The sequence below is a fragment of the Armigeres subalbatus genome, chromosome 2 (genome assembly GCF_024139115.2).
Source record: "Armigeres subalbatus isolate Guangzhou_Male chromosome 2, GZ_Asu_2, whole genome shotgun sequence".
Taxonomy (NCBI): Eukaryota; Metazoa; Arthropoda; class Insecta; order Diptera; family Culicidae; genus Armigeres; species Armigeres subalbatus.
The window spans coordinates 426460997-426484091 of record NC_085140.1 but is presented as its reverse complement, the minus strand read 5'-3'; the positions used below and the strand labels follow the sequence as shown (position 1 = coordinate 426484091).

The 23095-nt window shown below is 36.5% G+C and overlaps 1 protein-coding gene across 4 annotated transcripts in view; it reads left to right on the top strand.

Moving 5' to 3' along the window:
* LOC134217890 (angiotensin-converting enzyme) overlaps positions 1-23095 on the top strand; it is a 531134-nt gene that overhangs the window by 444358 nt on the left and 63681 nt on the right. The gene's annotated exons all lie outside the window — the stretch shown is intronic.

The following is a 23095-nucleotide window of genomic DNA, read 5'->3' as shown; positions in this document are numbered from 1 at the left end:
ATAAAGCGGTTGAAGTGCAGCGAATTTATCTGATCCGCTCCATTGATTGTAGTATTAATATCAATACATTATCCAGGGACTTTAACATTATCCGATGTCAAATTTATATAGTCGAAGTGAACAAACGAAGCACATTTTCGGAAATCTTAGTAAGTAATAATTAAAGAATGAAAATTAACATAAAAATCATACTCATTGACAGAGTCAGAGTCAGAGACCACTCGTCGCAAGCACGCTGTAGTTCCCAAAGGCAGCGTTCTTACGCCACGTGGTGCTCTACCTAATAACAACAACTGACGCCGCCGGTGGTCATACTTCACTAATAGTTTAATACAAAGAGCACAAAAACAATAAAATACGCTTTGCTGTTAATTGAATGCATTTACAGCTGACAAAATGATTGGCATAGTTTTGGCCACGCATTTACACTGCGTACTCCTATGTGCGCTGCTTCTAGCATGTTTTAGCTCTCGTCCAAATTGATGAAATGGCGACAAATGAATTGAACATTATCTGACTGTCCGAAATTTAACGTGGACAGGCTTTATGTTAAATTAGAAATTTTTTTTAATAATAATTGCTTCTGTGCTGAAAGCTCTACCGTTTGATTTGTACGTGTAAATTACTTTGCTATTATTTTTTATTCGGGATGCGTTTTTGAGTTATTTAAATCACTAAAACTTGTTTGTAATTTTCTAAACCCTGTGAATTCTGAGCGTGGTATGAATGAAAAAATACGTTCATTGGGGATTATATTATCTTCTGTCGTGGGCGTTTGATGGTGGTGAAATAAAAATTTGTTTATTTCATGGTCGATCTGTAATGATGAACAGGAATCGTTCTCTTTTATTAGTTTTCTCAACACAGCTTTTGTGGTTTGTACGGCCCGTTCTGCTAAACCGTTACTGGCTGGGTGGTATGGAGGGCTAAACATATGTTCAATGTTTCTCGATTCGCAATATGTCTTGAAGATGAAACTGTTAAATGGAGGGCCATTATCACTAACGATTGATGTTGCAAATCCAAATATAGTGAAAATGTTATCCAGTTATGCGCGACGTTTACAGCGTTAGTTTTAGTCATTCGGCGAATTTCGATCCATCTTGAATATGCATCGACAAGTATAAGGAAAGTACGATTGTACTTATGGAAAAAATCAATGTGTATTCGTTCAAATGGTTGAGATGTTTTAGGCCAATTTCCATATACTCTCGGTGTTCTATCAGTCCCTAATATTTGACACTGTTTGCATGACCGTACATAGTTTTCTCTGTCCGTACCACACCCGTTCCAGTATAAATACTTTCGCGCAATTTGTTTCATTTTGTGAACTCCGCGATGATTAGCATGAAGTAATTCAAGAGACGGTAACTTAAGAGTATTGGGAATGACAATCCGTTCTCCAAATATAAGACATCCTGATTCAATATCAAGTTCATGTCTTATTGCATAAAAATGTTTTAAAAGTTTGTCTTTTACATGGCTTGGCCATCCATTTTTCACGAAAGTTAAAATTTTAAATAAAACTGGATCTCTAATGGAGTTTTCTTCGATTATCTTGGGATTAAGGTTAACTTTGTGATCATCAACCAGATAATTTAATTGACTAAATGAACTCCGCTGACTTTCTTCTAGGTCGGCAGTATTCATATCTTGATCTAAAGGTAATCTTGATAAGCAATCTGCTGCATAATTTTCTTTACCTGCCATGTGAAAAATTCTAAAATCAAAAATAGAGAGTCGTAGAAAATATCTTTGTAGTCTATTAGCAATCACGGATGGTCCTCCCTTTTTATTGTTAAATATACCTAATAAAGGTTTGTGATCCGTAATTATAGTTACTTTTTGTCCTAGTACTTATTTATAAAAAATTTCCATTGCAAATACAATCGCCAACGCCTCTCTATGAAGTATTGGGTACTTTTTCTCAGCATTTGATAATCGACGTGATACAAAAAATACGGGTTTTTTCCTATTGTTCACTGTGTGGCTCAATATACCCGAGATGCCATCATCACTTGCATCGCATGTCACAGTGATAGGCTTTAAAGGATCGAAATGCGTAAGGATTTTAGCACAACGAATGGCATTTTTGCTTCTTTCAAAAGCTTTTCTGCAATTCGCATCCCAGAACCATTTGGTATTCTTTGATAACAAATTGTACAGTGGAGAATAAACTAAGCTTAATTTGGGAACAAATTTCGTATAAAACGTTATCATGCCGAGAAATGCTTTCAGTTGTGTTTTGCTTTTCGGCTCTGGCACGGCCGTAATCGTTTTCACCTTCTCCGGATTCGGCAAAACTCCTGCCTCCGAGAGAATGTGACCCAAATATTTCACTTGGGAAACAAACCATTCACATTTCTCGGCATTAACTTTTACGTTGTATTCTTTCAGCCTCCTCAAGACGACATTTATTGTGTTCAAAAGCTCCTCGTCCGTTTCAGCCCAAATTAATATATCATCGATGTAAGTCTGAACATTAGGGATTCCCTGTAAAATTTTGTCCATAACCGATTGGAAAATTGTTGCTGCTGGTTTGAACTCCGATTGGTAATCTACGATACGCATGCAAACCTTTATGAGTGTTTATTACCATCAACTTCTTTGAAGCTTCCGATACAACAAGTTGCTGATAAGCTCCTCTGAAATCGATAAGAGCGAATCTTTTAGCTCCGCTCTTATTCGTTATCAGATCATCTATAATCGGAAGAGGGTAGTGATGTGTGATAATGTGAGGGTTTACTGTTTTCGAACCATCCATGAAAATTCTTATGTCCTTTTTATTAGATTTTACTACGACTACTATCGGAGAAGCCCATTCTGCGTACTCTACTTTCTCAAGAATTCCGTTTGCCTCTAATTCATCTAAATGAGTAGCTACGACCTCTCTGTGTTTAAAAGCAACAGTGTATGGTTTATGAACAAATGGCTTAGCAAGATCATCGATTCTAATATCCACTACAACGTTTTTTATCGATTCGGTTAGATCATCATCAAACACAGATTCAAATTCTGTTTTTAGTTTTTTTACGGTACTCTTCACTCAGTTATCTCTAGAAATTTCACGCAGAGAATTTATAGTAAAAACATCTCTCCAGTGTGGCCAGATTACGCTCAACCAATCTCTGCCTAATAGAGAGATAAATTTTTTCGGAGACTTTATTACCAAGAGATATAGAGCCCAGATTTTCTCACATACTTTCACTCGCACTCTAATTTTACCCAACACGTTTACAGTTTCACCAGAGATAACAAAAAAGCTTCGTTGATCTGGTAGTAGTCTATAACTATTAAATCTTTCTTTTTATGTATCAAACGAGCAAATGCTCGCGCATGCACCGGGGTCACACTCCATCAACAAGTTTCTTCCATCTACGCTCAGTTCCACAAAAGCCGGTTTGGAATTATTTGACTTACCAAGTAATACTTTGTTCATCCAATTATCCTGACCTTCTTCAGGTATCAGCTCATCAGTCGAACGATCTTCGCCAGAATCCGTATCATCTTCCAGACTCATTTTCAGGTCTTCCGCGATAACTGGTTTATCCGCTCCTCAAAAGCTCTCTTCCTAGCTGTATTTCCCTTCGGCTGTTGGTACCCAAAACGAGGCTTTTTAGCTTTCGGCAATGTGCAGTGATACGAAAGATGACCTTTATTGTAGCAGTTGTAGCACACGGTGTCCGAACTGACTTTATAATTTCCGCGATGACTCGAAATCTCCTTTTGCGATTGGCCGCCGCCAGCGCACTCAGCGAATCTACCTTGCTTAACGAACTCTTTGGCCCCATATAGTTTACTGCATCGACACTCAGCTTCGACATTTTACGCGCCTCCAGTGCCGCTATTTCAATGGTTTTCGCCTTCTCCAAGAGTTTAGCCAGATTTAAATTGTGATCTGCATCTCGCAACATAGACTCTCGCGTTTTATCACTCCGTATACCGGCAACGAACACAGATTGTACCAAAGTAGCTTCAGTCTCCGCACCAACACTACAATGTTCCGCAATATTCTGCAAATCTATTGCAAAGTCATCAAGAGATTCACCTTCTTCTTGTTTTCTTGTAATCAATCGATGTCGTTCAGCAAACACGTTTTTGTTCTCCTCGTGTAGGATCTTGAATTTGTCAACTATTTGCGCGAATGTTTTATTAACAATTTTGTCCGGTTTAAAGCTACCAATAATACGGTTCGCAGTCTCTTGTCCCACACTAGTGATGAACTCCAACGCCTTTTCATCCTCTGGAGTTCTGTTCAACGCGAAAAAGATTTCCACAGTCTTTAGAGCTAAGGGGAGCTTTCCGGAATTAATTTACAAAGAAAAAAATCCGACAAGAAGGAAGATGGGTTTTGCCCTTCGACAACCATAGTTTGTTTGGTCGTGCTGGCAGAAACATTGAATTCTTGCATATGGTTTGATCAATCAATTTTCGAAACGTAATAACATTTTTTGTAGACCTTCCAGCTACGTACCTTCTTCGGCAAAGTCTTTCGGCATCTTCCAGACTATATGCTAACGTATTAAGTCACGTTATTGATGGTAAATTGAAGCCGCTAAGAACAAAAATGTAAAAAAGTACGTTTTCCCATACTAATCTCCATGTAAATTTAAAACGCGAGGTTGCAACCAATCGAGCCCATATTTTGCACAGTTGATTGGGGTCCCAAAACGATTCAGAAAAACCTTGATCTCACTTGATCGGACGAAGTTTGCGTTTTTCCATACAACTGCGCCCCACTCTATTAGTTATCGATCAATTCAACCCTTTATTGAAATCATGGTTTGCCCAGTGAAAGCAATGATTAATATGTTTCCTTCTGGATCGTGGATGTGACGTTTGCCCGGAATAAGGCATCGGTGGATGTTTTCCATTCTTTTGAAATAGATGTTTGCCCGGAATAAGGCGATAATGGGTTTGCTCCCTTCAATGTTGTCAAATAAAATCCGCCTTCTTTTAATCAAATGATGAAGCATTAATAAGAAAACACAATTATACTGTTGACCAATTGGTTTATTCATTTTCCGATTGTGAAAAAACTGCGAAGCAAACTGGCAACTCCGAGCAAGGCCGGGTACATATAGCTAGTATATAATAAAAGAGGATATTACAGTTATTATTTAAGACTTTGAGATCATAAGAAGTAAATCCTTAAACTGAATGAACATAACTAAAAATTAATCAAATATGTGTACCTTAATTACCACCATTTTTATTATAAACAACATTAAAATGTGTCTTAGAAAAAAAAGTGTTCTCCTGTTCTGTGTAAGATTTTCATACTTAGACATTCCGCACATGCATAATTCCAAAGTTGCAAATTTTCGAAGGAGGATTATCGTTTTGTTCTATATCAAATTACAAATTCTTTCCTTAAGTTTTCTAATAAACAACAAAATATGTAAAATAGCTGGAATACTGGCAAACCACATAATCCGAAGCTGTATTAAATCCATGACATCTCTGAGTCACCTGGTCATGGCGTCCCAGGTGCGTTTTTCGCCTAACGAATAGAAAACCAGTACCCGAATTTTGAAGAATATTGATTCATCTAACAAACTTCCGCATTCTAGTCAAAAACTCACCAAACTTATAGCCGAAATTTATAATGATAATGCGAGAGAAATATTCTAGAGTCAACATGTCAAAAAAAGAAAACCGTCGCCTAGGGCTTAGTTTAGCTAATACATTCCAATATCAATATGGATGACACTAAATCCAAAAAAAACAGCAGCCGGTTCACTAAGCGTGCACGAACCGGATTATAATGGCGTAAGCGTCCTCCTCACTAGTCGAGCCCACTCAATTTAATAGGACCAATCACAACTTTTCGGACTATTATCATAATTAGTGTATCTTAATTAACGAAATTTTAACCAGTTTCTTAATCGCTCAGACTGGCGCCCAGACTAGGTTGTGAGAAATAATGATGTATCGGAATGTGACTCATTTTGCTTTACTTGTTTAATTATCACATTATTTACAGATTACTACACTTCTTGTTCGAGAATGAATCATTGTTATTTTGTAAATATTGATGATGACAAAGATCAATATTCAAAGATTAACATGTCTTAAGTCAGTGTTTTCAAACTATCCACATTATCCATATCGACTATATCGCTAATTTATTCTAATCACAAGAACTTTTTGGGAAATGATTCTGGTGTTATCATTGCGCGGGGAAAAGTGAACCACCGGAGCGAAAACGAAAACAGAAACCCGGATCCATTTCATTAAAACAAACACAGAAATCGATGATGCGATGCTTAGTTATTGCCATTTCTGGCGCCACATTTTTTTTTGTTGTTCGATTTTGCTCATACCGGCAAGGCCAAGGAAAGCAATCCGGTTTTCTTAAAGAATGTTCTGGAATGCCACGGGATTTAACGCGAGTCATTGACCAGGAAGAATGGTTCTAGTACCGTAGTGCACCGATTTTCGCAGCTTCTGTGGAATATCGACGGATTTTTAGTTAAAGAATATCAATTTTGATGATCCCTTATTACTATCATCGGGTGTGAGATTTGAGTGTTATAATTTCATTTTTTGGTTTCAGATTTCAAATACACTCCATCTATTCTACAACGATTCTAAGTTGCTAAAACATTGACCCATTCTTACCCCCCCATTACGGTATCAATTATGATTGAGAGAATAATGTAATGTTAATAAGTGACACTCAACATATGTTCCATTTTGAGACCTTTTACAACATGATAGGAGATCTTATTAATACAACCAATAATGGCTTGTACAACTAAACTCGCGAAAAGATTAACTGATTTGCAAATTTTTCATCGTCTTATAATTGCGGTGGTAGAGGCTTCCCTTTGCTTAGCGGTAAGATCCGTGCTCATAAGCAAAATCGTGCTTGATTTTGAAACTTTTGAAACTTTACAATTCCTGATCTGGTAAATAAAAATTTCAGATTGGAAATTTTTTCGATTTTTTTTTACTCTATTTTGTTTATTTCGTAGGCTCAAATATCATATAAAAACAACCCAACGGATTTAAAACCTCTTTAATCTGAACATATTTGAAAAACATTAAGTAATACTTATTTGTAGACTTTTCTGGGATGCCACAATAAAAATTAAACTAACCGCATGATTGCAAATGCTGTTTTCGATGCTGTACGGATATTAGTCTCACACGGTACCAGAAACTGTTCGATGAAAAATGTTTGATGTGATGGGACGAATCCCACGCTTTTGACCATATAAATTAATGCAAAACAGTGATATTCTATGCATATTGAAGATTTTGAATTTTACAACCATTTTTCGAATTAAAATAAAATTAATGTCTTAATTTTCAAATGGTTCCTTCTATTAAACAACATTCTTTACTGTCGAACTGCTGATAAGAAGATCCTATTTTACGATTAAATATTTGTTTTTTTTTCTGTACCACTCTATTTATTAGGGACAGGCGTTTTATAATCTCCACGGAGCCGATCATTCATTTCAATAACAGTAGGCAAAAACTATCTATTATAGAGGAGTTAAGCACCGCGTCAAACCAAAAATGATTAAATTTTAACGAACTTTTATATTTTTTTTTACATTGTAATAGTCGAATAGTTTCGTCAATATTACGTCAATTATGCTTATTTATGTAGTTTTGATTTTTCTTTATAAAAGCAATCTAAAGCAATAATAGGACGCAGTTGCCTATCGTTGCGATATTCTTTGAAAGTCCTTAACTGAGATACTGTGATGGTATCGCCTGTATTTCTTATGACCACAACAGTAGGAATAGCACTACCGCAATAACAGGGGCGGTTCCTTCATCAGTACTGTCACCTAGAAAAAGTTTGAGAAAAAGTAGAAACATGGTAATTTGACATGACACGATATAGTAAATTTGAATTAAAATGCATCGTAAACATGATGAAGATTTTTCAGTTAAACAATTAACGCGATGAATGGAATAAATGGCAGACTGCCATTAATAAAGAACTAAGTTCACTTCTAGTATGGTTAGAACAACATTCTTACAACAGTCTTACAATTTTGAAAATTGATATAAAAATAGAGATTTCATACTTATTTCATGTGCTTTTAAAATTCTAACCCTTTGAACAAAGAATTTTTGAAAGAAAACTTCAATTTTTGTTTTATTCCAAAAATATAGGGGAAGTGCACCGGTTTTGGCCACCTTAGTGCCTAATTTGGCCAACCCTGAAAAATTTATATTTTCCCAAAACTATCGTTCATTCTTCACAGCGAAGAATCGTAAGGGATGTATCTCCTGTTAAAGCTAATAATACCCTCGGAAATTGCTTTATTTTTCGAGTTATGCGAGAAACTGGCCAAATTAGGAACATGGCCAAAACTGGTACAATTACCCTACATCATTTCCTATACAACACCGTGTGCAATTTCTATGAATCTATTTTTCTTTATGTAACAGCTGGCGGTTTTCTCCTCCCCTATAGGCTCAAAAGAGACGCATTTTTAAGGGAAAAGGTTGATTTCTGATAATTTTGAATGAAATTTCGCCAAACAAAAGGTGTTTTAGTGGTTAATTCGAAGAGTTGCTGTGAATCATTTGTTTCCGTTGCTATTATATCCGGAATAGACTATTTTAACACTACCGCAACATTAGGGCATACCACAACGATAGTACGTTTTACCCTAATTCTTTTTGGCTCCGTTTATTTTTTGTCGGTCTATTTCCTACCATTGACAATCACTTTACTTACTTACTTACTTACTTACTTACTTACTTACTTACTTACTTCCTTACTTACTTACTTACTTACTTACTTACTTACTTACTTACTTACTTACTTGCCTTACTTTCTTACTTACTTTACTTACTTACTTACTTACTATTTACTTACTTACTTACTTACTTTATTTACTTATTTATTATTTATTTATTTATTACCCTTACTTTTATTACCCACCCCACCCACCCCACCCCACCCACCCACCCACCCCACCCCACCCCACCCACCCACCCCACCCCACCCACCCACCCCACCCCACCCACCCACCCCACCCCACCCACCCCAACCACCCAACCAACACACACCCAACCACCCACCACACCCACCCACCCACCACCCCCACCCCACCACCACCCCCACCCACACCACCCCCCCCACCCCCCCACCCCCCCACCCCACCCCACCCACCCACCCACCCACCCCACCCACCCACCCACCCACCCACCCACCCCACCCACCCACCCACCCACCCACCCACCCACCCCACCCACCCACCCACCCACCCACCCACCCACCCACCCCACCCACCACCACCCCACCCACCCACCCACCCACCCACCCACCCACCACCACCCACCCACCCACCCACCCACCCCACCCACCCACCACCACCCACCTCACCCACCACCACCCACTCACCACCACCTCACCCACCACCCACCACTCACCTCACCACCACCTCACCCCACCACCTCACCCACCACTCACCCACTCCACTCACTCACCTACTTACCACTTACCACTTACCATTACTTACTTACTTACTTATTACTTACTTACTTACTTTACTTACTTACTTACTTACTTACTTACTTACTTACTTACTTACTTACTTACTTACTTACTTACTTACTTACTTACTTACTTACTTACTTACTTACTTACTTACTTACTTACTTACTTACTTACTTACTTACTTACTTACTTACTTACTTACTTACTTATTTACTTACTTACTTACTTACTTACTTACTTTTCCTTTCCAAATGGAACCTGCATTCTAATCTAATACCAGCTGCCAGTCACGAGTCCCTCACGAGTTGACTCGTCATTTATTTTTTTTAACTATTTTTCATGAATTAAGGAATGAATATTCTTCATGTTCTTTAATTTTGAACCTAATTTAAAAGGCTCAAATATGGAAAAGCATGACGGAGCCAAAATTATTTAGTACAACATTTGGCTATCAAACATACTGCTTCGCAAGGGTTGAACCCACTAATATTTTTAACAGTGTTTGTTTAGTTTCAATTTTATACTTTTTGGATTTAAATGAAAATTAGCGAAATTCGTAGAAATTATTCCAGATAATTGAGAAATTTCAAATTGATTGTTTGAGCTCAAAAAACGACAGGATTCCGAAATTCAAGACATAACGATTTCTGAAAACCTAATGATTTTTTATAACATTTCCAAGATAATATAAAACTATTTTAACCTACCGAGATAAGCATGCCAAGACCATGCTGCAGGTGGCTGAGTTGTATTGTAGTTGCTTGAGTTGTAGTTGTTTAGGTTGGACATTTCCTCGGCATTTCTATGTGGGATGGTTTTATAAAGATATTTTTGGTTTTGAAAGTAAGGAATACATTTTATTCTATGGAGTTTTTATAAATATTAACGGGGCTTAATAATTAGTAAAGCTTTTCTAAATTACGCTTCTGATCATTGTTGAGCTAGATTTTTTCCACTAGATAGGTGAATAAAAGTAAAGCTCATCGATTACTTCAAAGTCTGGTGGTTGTACCAAGAGTCATGAAAATAAGTGTCTTTTTAGAAGAAGATGCATTTGATGCATAGGGCAGGAGATTGATTTTCGTTTACTGGTTAACTTTTCTGAACTCTTAGGCAATTTAGATTTTATTAGAGTCATCCCTAGAGCACGATTTTTGTGTCTAAAAATTCAAACTCTTCTCCAAAAACTTCTAAAACTACCCTGGTTCTGATCGTCCAGGTTTTGTGTTTGCGTTTTATGTTGGTGGTATTCGGCTTGACCAAATAATTGAACGTTATTGAAAGTGATTGCCAAAAGCAAAATAGCAATAATGCGACAACACAATGAAAAGTGGACTAATTTTTAAATTGGTAATGAATTTCGAGTGAAAATAATCGTTTCGAATGAGTATTTCTCCAAGCTCACGCAGTGCAATATCATAGAAACTTGCATGTTTGCCACAACATTTGTAGTAAAATGAATTTGCTTGTCTGGATGAATCACTCGTTCTCATCAACTTTGCATCGCAGGGATATGATCTCTAGAACAAAATACGGTACATATTTTTAAGTTTTTTTTATACCCATGTCACTTTTTGTTGAAATCAGAAGAGATTTTATTTTAAACTAAAAGCTAGATATTTACTTCCATTTTTGCCTTTATTGTGCACTTAGCATGACTCATTTTTGCGCTCATCTGTTTACCGTATATCAATTGAAATCTGATTTCTATTTGAATGAGGTATTAAGGATTTCTATGAGCATGTTGGATAGTTTTTAGTGATAAATTGAAGTTACACAATCAAAAATACGACAGAAAAAGTGTAAAAGTGAACTATGTGTATCTACATTACTTCTCCTTTTTCGTTTTGGCATTACATTCCCCACTAAGACATTGCCGCCTCACAGTTGAGTGTTCAATCAGCACTTCCACAGTTATTAACTGCGAGGTTTCTAAGCCAAGTTACCATTTTTTTACCATCAAATTTACCACCAAAGTTTCAATTTTGGTATATATTTGGGAAAGAATTGGGTGTATATGTGCATAAGATGACGAAGCAGAGCATAATCTCCATCCAAGCCTTTCTTAGCTGTTTGCAGGGGATAACATAAATATATCGAGTTCGGCTTCGTCATGCACTTTGACGCTTGAGCTCCAACAAACTATTAATTTAGACTAGAACTTGGTAATTTCGGTACCCCTGAGTTTATATACGATTATTGGAATAAAAAAATCCAGGAATCTCATTTCAAATGGGACGCGATAAATAATAATCGTTGGTCTTCCAACTACAAAGATCCGTTTCAGGGAGACAAAAAAAGTTGTTCGAGACCCCTCGGTAGATTTTTTTCAAATAGTCACGAAATGAAAGCTTAAGAGCTATATTTTCACGTAGTGAAAATTTTGGCGATGCTTATTTTTTGTCATAAAGGTCCCCCATACACACGCCGTGCGCGCATTAGCATGAGCATAATGACCGTCCATTTCGAAGTTCCGTTATTGAATAGAACAATCGCAATTGCACAGGAAACCAATAGATGAGGCATGGGATTGGTTTTCCAACCTCATGGGAATGGGAAGGAATTGATGATCGCCCATTGCAAATCAAGTATACCTCTGCACTTGCCATGAGTCCAAATGGAATTTTATTGGAATCCGAGGGCAGAGATACGTCTTGGTTGCCAATGCGATAGGAATGAAAGGATAGTGTATTTCATTTGGATCTTTTGGTTTATATTGACTTCGTTCAGTTTACTGCTAGAATCAGTGAAGTTGTAGATATTGGATAAAAGATGGATGTGTGAACCGGCCAGAAAAAAATATTCAAAATCAAACAAATGCTCAAAACATCACTTTTTCGATTTTTCGTTTAAAATTTTAAAAATAGTTGGGCCATTACAAATATTTAATTCAAATAATGTACTAGAGGTCTACGCAATGCGGTCGGGTCTGAGCTTGACGACCGACTGGCAAATAGCTTACAAAACCTCACTTGATCAGTACAGTTGCTGATGAAGAATGTGTATAGCCGCCAGACATTCTAAATACTCATGCTCCTCTAATATGGACGTGTACTATACACATGTGGAAGTATTGGCTTGAGAAATGGATTGCGAGTGATTTGACTATACGTCCAATTTGGGAATCTCGAGCTCGTTCAGTAGCCGCTAGGTTACGAAGACCGACGGAGGTCCTTCGTAGGTTAGTTGGTTAAAGCACCAGTCTAGCGTACTGTAGGGTCATGGGTTCGAGTCCCATCGAAGGGAAAGTGGTTACCTCCATCCAAATCAGTATCTTCCACATAACGTACATATTCAATTATGAAAACTCATATAATCCTCGTATTTGTTAAAGAAGGTTTTGAAAATCTTCAAAATTACCCGAATTTTTTTTCTTCGCCCCCTCAAAATATAAATTATGGGCAAAAAAATCCGTGGGGGAGAGACGGAAAATAATTCGGCCAAAGGAAACATACGGACGCAAATAACGTTCAGCTGAACCTTACATTTAACTTAACTAAGAGTCTTAGACAAGAAGACGAGAACCGTGTTTCAAATTGATTCGATATTATGTGCTTTGCTTGATAAGCGACAACACGATCTAATGTGTACTCTACATAATGCTTCCCGAAATTTGCAATCACGAGCACTATTTTTTTACCTTCTTTGTATTGCGACAAGTTACGAACGAAACATCGCGCACCGTAGAAGCATGATTCGTCAAGCACCAATTATTTAACTTCCTTTCGTTTTTCGGCTGAACTGATCATTTTTTGGCCGAAATGATCGTTTTGCAGAAAGGGCCATTTGGCCGAACATGTTTTCGCAAAAGCAATTAAGCAGAAAAGATCATTTTCTCGAAATGGTTAATGTAGGGTTTGTACTTTTCGTATTTTCAGGCTAAATCAAGCGATTTTCGAGTCGTAGGATAATCTTTTTTTGTAGTTTGTGGTGAATTTTTTTCCCTCATTCTATTGGTGATATTCTTTTTTTTGTTCCACTTTCGGAAATAATTTCCGTTCACTTTTTCTGAGAAAAAAATCGGTAAGCTGTATGGCCGCAACGGGATTGGAACACAAAACATCACCAAAAATGAGAAACGAGGTGGGATATGTGAAACAGTGAGACGCTACTACGTCTAACTGCTTGTTTCTTAATTCTCACTGTAAAAAATGAGAAGTGAGAAATGAGGAGTGAGAAGTGAGACGTCTCATTACTCATTTCTCACTGCGCACTACTCACTTTTCACAGTGAGAAGAGAAAAATTAGGAGTGAGAAGTGAGATGTCTCAATTCTCGCTACTCATTTCTAGCCTCTCACTGTGAAAAGTGAGTAGTGCGAAATGGGTGATGAGACGTCTCACTAATCACTTCGTGCTTCTCACTTTTTACAATGAGAAGTGAGAAATTTCACTTCCTACTGTGTCCTATTCGGCAAAATGTTCTATAATTAAATTCTGTTCGCCTATTTAGGCTGTTTGGTGAGGGAGCCGTCGAGTGTAGTTGAAGGAAGCTATCTTGCATGACACCGAAGCGGATTAGTACAACATCCAACGGCCGTGTTCGAGCATAACCACAGAGCTACATCAAGTTAGTGGAATGAGACAAAATCGAAAGACAAATAATGCTGCTCGAAACCAAAAAGCGAAAATCTACAAGAAAAAGATCGGCCTTTTTGCCTTTATCGTATACTAAGTATACGTAAAGGCTATATGATCACTTTTGATACAAAGCTCGGAGACCCTTAGTGTTATATACCAATCGACTCAGCTCGACGAATTGAGATGATGTCTGTTTGTGTGTATGTATGTATGTGTGTGTGTGTATGTGTACAAAATTTTGTAGACACACTTTTTGGAACTTAGCATTGGTCGAATTACTCGCAACAAGTTTCATTCGACGGGGAATCCTGTCCCATTGTTCGCTATTGAAAATTGGCCAGATCGGACTATGGGATCAGAAGTTATGGCCAAAATACTATTTTCTATGCGCAAAACACGCTAAAAAACAGCCACTCATATTTTTTGCACGAGAAAGGCACCAACACCGCTAGGTGGATTAATCAGGTTTTTTAAATGAAAGTTGATCTAATCTAATCGAACACAAACGCAGCCAGTACAAAGAAAGCATCCTGGAAAATCATTGAGTTAGATGACGCCCAATAATTTTTCTTGTCAATATTGAGGCTCACAGCATACCAGTGGTATGACATAAACTTCAAAGCGGCCAGGCCCACTGCGTTGTGTTTGCCGCAGAGATGATTCTTCGAGATGTATCGTGTTCAAGCCGTTACTTCAGCATAATACATATCACGAATCTACAGGGGTAGAAGGATGCGTGGACATACCGTACCATACGCACCGCGTTCTTTTAAAGTCCTTATTTTGGTAGTTGTATATAAATATGTAGTGAAGTGAATAACAATATGATAAACATATAAAATTTTATATATATTTGTAGAATATAACATCAACTAGGCGCCGAAGTTAACTCAGGATGTACATCTCTTGTAGAGGAAGCTGGAAATTGTAAAGAATTTAATTACTTAGAATGTTACGAGTATCAGATAGCAGGTCATGTGCCAGGACGTCGTCTGCATAAAGGTTACATGGCAGGTTGTGAAGCTTTCCTTCCTGGAATGTTCTGAAGTGTACTATGAAAATGTTAAATCATGAAAATATGATGGTACATAATACAATAATATAAATATATAAAAACATGAAAATATGAAAATTTTATAATATGAAAATAAGAAACATAAAAGGACAATAAAAATTGCTATATGGAAATATAAAAATATGAAAACACGAAATTAAAAAAATGAAGATACAAAAATATGAGTACAAAAAACATAAAAGCATGAGAATATGAAAATATTGAAAATTTGAAAATATAAAAAGTGATATTAAAGAATAAAATTTTGAAAATATGACAATATGAAGATCTGAAAATAAGATAATATAAAAATATTAAAACACAAAAATATATAACATGGAAATATGAAAGTATAAAAAATTAAATAATAAAAATACAAACATATGAAAACGAAAACATTATAAGACCTACTTTTTGACCCCGGAACCTAAAAGCTCGGGTTCGGAGGGAAACCGGCAGCAAACCCCAGACTGCTGGTCTAGAGCCAACGGCAGTCTTTGGGGCGGGTGCTCAAGACCTCTTTTGGGTTCCGGGTCTCAGGGCGTACGGACGCTGGGGAGATTTCGGATCAGGGAAACCTATATCGTACGTATTACTTACGGTCAAACAGCGCTTTATTGGGATCCACACACAGGACTGTCGAAAGGGCGGCTTTTTGGAACGGATCGGTGTCGGAATAGCAACAACGAGGATAGCGATCGTCCGATTGCGGGGACGCTCCAAATTGCACGGACAGGCAAGAACTTCGAGAGATTATTTCACCGGGCCAATCGGCGGCGAGGAAGGGGCGGTGCGTGGACTTCTCGAAACAAAGGCGATGGTGGCGGCCACGTTGGATTACGACGATGACGGTTATACGATGACGGCTTTGCACCGGGTGGTGCCGGGAGAACGTGGTAGTGGCCCCAAGGGCCGATCGTCGGCTGGATGACCGCTGAATGCCTCCGGGGCAGACTGGCAGCGTGGGTTGGAACTTGGCGAACGTCACGGAATTGATCCCAGCGGAGGTGCGCTGCGATGGCGTCTTTCGGGAAACAGAATGGCGGCTTTGTTGGAGGTCGTCTGGTTCGAGGCTCGTGGAATCCAGTCAGCTCGCCGGTAGCGGACGTAGTGTCTTTCACTTCAGGGTTTGTGGCAACGGTCGGGTTGCAACGGATGGCTTGCAGCGGCTACGGCGCGTCTATGGCTAGCCAAATACGCTTGGATGTCGGTTATCAACCCGATAAACCGGGTGATGGATTGCCGAAAAATGTCACGAAACACGACTCGGATCCGTTCGTCAACTCACTGACGGGTTTTTAATCCACCTTTCGCAACCGGATCATTAAAAAAACGTGCGTATACTGCCAGCTACCGGGTATCAAAAAAAAACCTCTTCACTTTCGATTTGCTTTTTTACTAGATGCTTCTCAAATCAGGAGTTAACATCAACTGTCCACTTACGCCGTTTTCCAGCTCTTTCCCGCCCAAAACTCATCAATCGATTTCATTTTGATCGCTCTTCATCAGTTCAGTGGATCTGTTCACCCACTCGGCACCCAGATTCTACGTAGCACACTGGTGCGCTACGCGCATATATCGACTGCCCCGTACCCATGCGCGTCGATATGAAATGACCGTTGCAAATCGAAGGAAACTGAATAACAATATTTGTCCCTATTTTCCGTGATCAATGTTTTAGAATTAGTGACAATTGTTACCCGCCGGTAACAACATGAAAATAGAGGCATTCCACGGGGGCATGTCAGTCGATCCTGAGCGACCATTTCGAAAATATTTGAAACTCTGCACAGTTTTTCAATTTCATCTAAATCGTCATTTTTCGATATCAAATCTTCATATTGAGTCACGACTAACTTTTCAAAAGGGTGTATGTGAAAATGGTTCAAAAATATTTAAAAAGCTGCACAGCAAAAACGGAATGTTCGATTGTTATGATTTTTTCAGCAAAGTTAGACAACTAAATGGTGATTCTTAAGAAAATGTGCACAGTAAAAAAAATTTTTTGCCTTTAAAAATATCATTTTTGTCACAAAACTCAAATATCTCAAAACCCTATCTTTTTTCGAACGTAATTTTTAGGAAAACGGTCCATTATATTAGCTATCTACCATAAAAATTTGGTGATGGTAAACTAATAAACAAAAAGTTATGACATTTCAAACATTTCACAATTTTCACATTTAGTAAAAAAAATTTTTTTCTGTGTAAGTTATTTCGAGAATTGCAGTTTGATGCAGATTTTATTGTTAAGGGACGTGATTTAAACAAGTTGTTTTCATGATATTTTGATTTAATTATTCATAGCATCTATAAGAAACTTAGACACGATCCAGTGTTGTGATCAAAAGTATTGATAGTGTCATAATTTTCATTGCACGTGACTGGCGAAAAATTCTTTAAATAGTGTTGAAACCTGTTGATAATAACGTTGATAGAAACATATCAGAAATGTTATTTTTAAGACAAAAGCTGCAAAATCAAAGATTTATATACACGTGTACGTCTATAGTTTACCTGCAAAAAATATACCTCTTAGAGAATAGACTTTATGATCGGGAGGAAACGGGTATCTTCAACAACAACAAATGCATGATAGGTACATACCATGACAATGCTCACGAAAAAGCAACAAAATTACTACTACTAAGGTTGTTAAAGATCTTATAGAATTTTTTTCTTCAGTCAAGCAAATGACACCAAACTAGTCAGTAAAAACTTAAAAGTGATTTTGTTTATTGAAATATTACGAACAACATGAGTAGCCGCTTTCTCAACTGTTGTAGGCCGTTTGATGGAAAAAAGTGTTCAAAAGAGTTACGAAATCTCACCGAAAGCACCATAGATAAACTGAAAGCGACTGGTTATGCTCCAATGTCCACATTGAATACAAATTTACGCATTTGCACGTCCTGCCGTCTAAACGTTGACAAAAGAGCAATCTGTATATCATCGGTTGAGCAGAGCGCAGGAAGTTCGAAAACGACAGCAACTGAGGAATTGCCAGATGTATCGACAACAACTGAGGAATTACCAGAAGTATTAAGTGCTGAGAGCCTTGCCACCGTACCATCAGCGAAATCTGTTTCAACAAATCAATCGGAAGATGAGTGTATCCAAAAGGTCAACATCGAACGCTTTAACGAGGGCATAGCTGGGATAAAAGTGACTCCGATTAAATGGAGTAAGATGGACTACGGAGAAAAAATACCGTGAAATAAACGAAGCTGTACGAAGAAACCTCTTCAAATTAGGACCTGATGATGTGGAAAATACAGACTACGATGAGGTAATTATAAATATGAAGGAAAGGTTCTCGAATGCAGCCACGACAAGGAAAGAAAAATTATTGATTTTGTCGATGCTGCCAAGTTCGTGGTCTATTCAGGATGCCATTGATGAGTTCAAAACCAATAGAAATACAGTAAAAGAGGCAAAACAATTGAAGAATAACTGTCTTTCAACCAAAAATACTAGGTCTAGTACTGCATTAACAGATGAGACAAAAGAAATAGTAGTTCAATATTTTGAAGATGATGAAGAAAGTCGAGCTATGCCTGGTCAAAAAATTATGTATCAGTAAAAAGATGGAAAGCGTCAAGCAATCCAAAACGATGAATGATGACGACTTTGAAAGAAGCGTACACACGCTTCAAGGAAATTCACGATAATATTAAAATAGGTTTTTCCTCATTTGCAAGCCTTCGGCCAAGGCAATGTAAGCTTCTTTCCAATTCAGGAACACATAATGTGTGTGTGCACAACCCATGAGAATATTAATCTTATTTTACATAGTTTGAAAAGAATCAATTTAACAAAGGATATTAAAATGTTAACTGGTAGTCTTTTGTGTGAAAATACAACATCAAATTGCTATCTACGATCTTGTTCGGATTGTCCAGATTCTTCATCATTGGAAAATACTTTATTCGCTGAGTTTGAAGAAAAATATATTTGAGCAATGGGTGACCACGGATAAGTGTGACATAGAAACTATTGTAAAACCTGTAGATGAGTTTGTGTCATATTTTTGCTTGAAATTAGAAAGTTTAATCCCTCACGATTTCATTAAAACAGAACAATCCAGCTTTTTAAAATACGAAAAATACATTACAAAATGGTGAATTTTTAGTCATTTGTGATTTTCTGAAAATTACAGCTTTGTATTGCAAGATGAAGTGCAGTCCCATCACTGGAACGTACAACAAGCTACAATTCATCCATTCGTTATTTATTTTAATGGAAGTACGCAAATTGAACACTTAAGTTTTATTATAATTTCCGAAGATTTAAGACACGATTCAGTATCCGTAAACTTGTTCATTGAAAAAATGATTAACTTTTTACGCGTTGATAAGCATAAAGAAGTCAAAAAGATATATTTCATGTCTGATGGAGCAGCGTCGCAGTACAAAAATCGTAAGAATTTTTCGAGCCTATGTCAATTTAAATCAATGTACGGAATTGATGCAGAATGGCATTTTTTGCTACATCACATGGCAAAGGTCCTTGTGATGCTATTGGAGGAACAATAAAGCGCATGGCCACAAGAGCAAGTTTAGCCAAAGAACGTGAGCATCCAATTAAAACTGCGAAAGAACTTTTGATTGGGCAAATCGTAGAAAAGAAAAGATTTAACCAAATTATCATTTTGTTTTACTACTACTGAAGAGTACGAAATAAAGGCTTCAGAGCTCAGCGAGCAATTTAATAACGCGAAAACGATCCAAGGAACCCAAAAATTTCACTGTTTCATTCCATTGTCGGAAAATAAAATTAAAGCAAAACTATACTCAAACTGTGCTGATAATAATTCAAAAGTGTTCGATATTTTAAAAAATTTGAATAAAAATAAATAAAAAATAAGTATTAATAAACTGTTTTCATGATATCATAACCCATACCAAAATTCAAACCCAAAACTCTTAGAGTTTTTATAACAACATTGTGTAACTGCCACATTTAATTTAATACTTAGGATAATATTAATTCATTTTTATTTTTTTATACATATAATATTTATACATATAATATACATAATATCGATGAATACATAAATATGGAATATCATACAAACAACTTGTTTAACTCACGCAAGGCCCTTAACAATAAAATCAGCATCAAACTGCGATTCTTGAAAAAAAAATACACGGAAATTTTGTTTTGTTTACTATATGTGAAAATTGTGAAATGTTTGAAATGTCATAACTTTTTGTTTATTAGTTTACCATCACCAAATTTTTATGGTAGATAGCTAATATAATGGACCGTTTTCCCTAAAAAATTACGTTCGAAAAAAGATAGGGTTTTGAGATATTTGAGTTTTGTGACAAAAATGATATTTTAAAGACAAAAAAAATTTTTTACTGTGCACATTTTTTAAGAATCACCATTTAGTTGTCTAACTTTGCTGAAAAAATCATAACAATCGAACATTCCGTTTTTGCTGTGCAGCTTTTTAAATATTTTTGAACCATTTTCACATACACCCTTTTGAAAAGTTAGTCGTGACTCAATATGAAGATTTGATATCGAAAAATGACGATTTAGATGAAATTGAAAAACTGTGCAAAGTTTCAACTCAATAGAAAATCATGAATTAAAAATTTTCTTAAATTTTGATGCTGTTGCTTGGAATCGCTCAATATAGAAATTCGTAAATATGCAAATTCAATTATAACAACACGAAAGTATAAAGATAAAAAAAGATAAAAGAAAGGCAAAAAAATTAACATATGAGAATTAAATTTTAAATTTAAGTTTAAATTTATAACAATATGAAAATATGGTAGCATGAAAAAAGAAAATACAAATATGTGGAAATACAAAAGATTGAAATATGGAATTTGAAATTCAAAAATACAGAAGTATAAAAATATGAACATTTGTGTAAAGTGTAAAGTGTAATAACATGAAGTTATATAAATATGAAAATAAAAAATTATATATATAAAAGTTTAAAAATATTAAAACATAAAATATCAAATAAGAAAGTGTAATGTTAAATTTAAAGAAATATGAAAATATGATAATATAAAATGAAAAATTAAAACATACATGATAAAATGAAAATTTATATAAATTTATATTATAAATTTATATAAATATAGTGAAATATGAAAAATAAGTATAATGAAATATGGAAAATAAATAAATTACTATAAATTATTTCGTGGACTGGAAACTAGTGATACTCATGCTTCCTTTGAAATCTCTGTCCAGATTGCTATGAGAAATCAAGGTGGGTGTAGTCCTTAATTTCAATCTATGACAAAAATGACAAAAGCATTAGAATAACTATTCCTGGCCACGCTTATCTGTACCGTCACTAGGGATATGGATATTGGGAAGGTATTCGTTGGGTCAGGATGTGCCTGTAGCTGGCAATGTGACCATGGTAGAACTTACCCCGTAACACACCACGAAGAGGTATCTACCCAGCGTTACGGGTTACGGTTTAAATGAAAGTTGACTGAACAAACTAAACTTAACCAATAAACAGCTTGAAATGAAATTAAAAAAAAAAGTTAAGTTCAATAAAACAAGTGCATTTATAATACTACTATACAAATATAATACACTTCAATCATACGCATATTCGTCCAATGTTTGTCAGGATTCCTATGTAGATGGGACAGTTATGCGTATAACGGCCGTTCAGGTGCAGTAAAAGTCGTTCATCTGTGGTATTTAAAAATCTTTTCATAAATTTCATTTCAGCACAAAAAATAGCTTTGGTGTTCCCCCAACCCAGGCTCGTTCATAATTATGCAAAAGCAAAAGTGAAGGTCGCAGAGACATGTTGCGAAAACAACAACAGCCGTTAGGCGCTGTTCAAAAATAAACTTTTGGCGTAAGCTTTTCGATTCTCCGTCCTAAGGAAAACTGGTATGAAATCATTTTAGTTTAGTTTTGGGAAAATTTGACTACACCAGGTAAATGTTTTATAATGTATGAATACTTAAAATACCATTTGGACTTAATCAAGTCTTAGTGTTGAAAGATTTATTTCATACATATTTTTGACCGTATAAGCCATCTATCAAAGATAGATGCTTAATTGTATTCACAAAATGAAAACAGCACTCAACTTCTGATAGAAGTTTTTACTTACAGAATTGAACATAAACCTAAAATCGCAAGTAAATTTTTTTAGATTTTCTACAATTTGAAAATTTAGGCTCTCTTACTCGATTCCTTTTATCAATTCATCAATTATTTATAAATTATATCACATTCCCGGAAAAGGTTTTATTCGTGGTATGCGTATTTTATTCGACGATTACAAGCATTTAAGTCCTCAAAGATTTCTTGCCACGAAGTTTTATTGAATTTCAATGCTCTATTATAAGCGGCCATTTGTATTCGATTGAACAAGTTGAACGGACAAAACATCAAAAACCCATTACATCTAATCTGTCGCTGCAAGCATAACGGTCCCATCTTTACTCGATTTTCTGTCCATATGGGACAGTGTTATACTTTTATTGGCAGTAATGAATAAGTAGAAAATTTTCCACACTTCACAGCACACGATACGCTTGGTCGACCAACACTTCTAACCACTCGGTCACGAAGGACGTCTCTAAGTTTATTTTTCCCCACTAAGGGGACACCTTCTTAAGGTAAATGAATTAGTTCTTTCAGTCCCAGATGAGAAGTTGCTGAAGAAAAACCCAATATGCTAAGTAGATCGTTGTTTAAACACTGCGCTGCATTCGCAGCAGAATGTTCGCTGATCAAAAATGCCACAAGCACCAATTAGTTTCGTCTTAAGCACCCAAACACATCTGCTCCGTCCAATCATATAGCACACTGTGTGAGGCAACAAGTTTCTTGTTTATGTTGTGGGAATAACCGGTCAAAGCATCATCTACTGAGTTCAGAATACCGCAAAGACAGCGAAGATGACGTCTTTGTACATCGAGCATTACAGTTTACCTACACGAACAAATATCAGCACTAGACTGATCTTGAATATAGAACT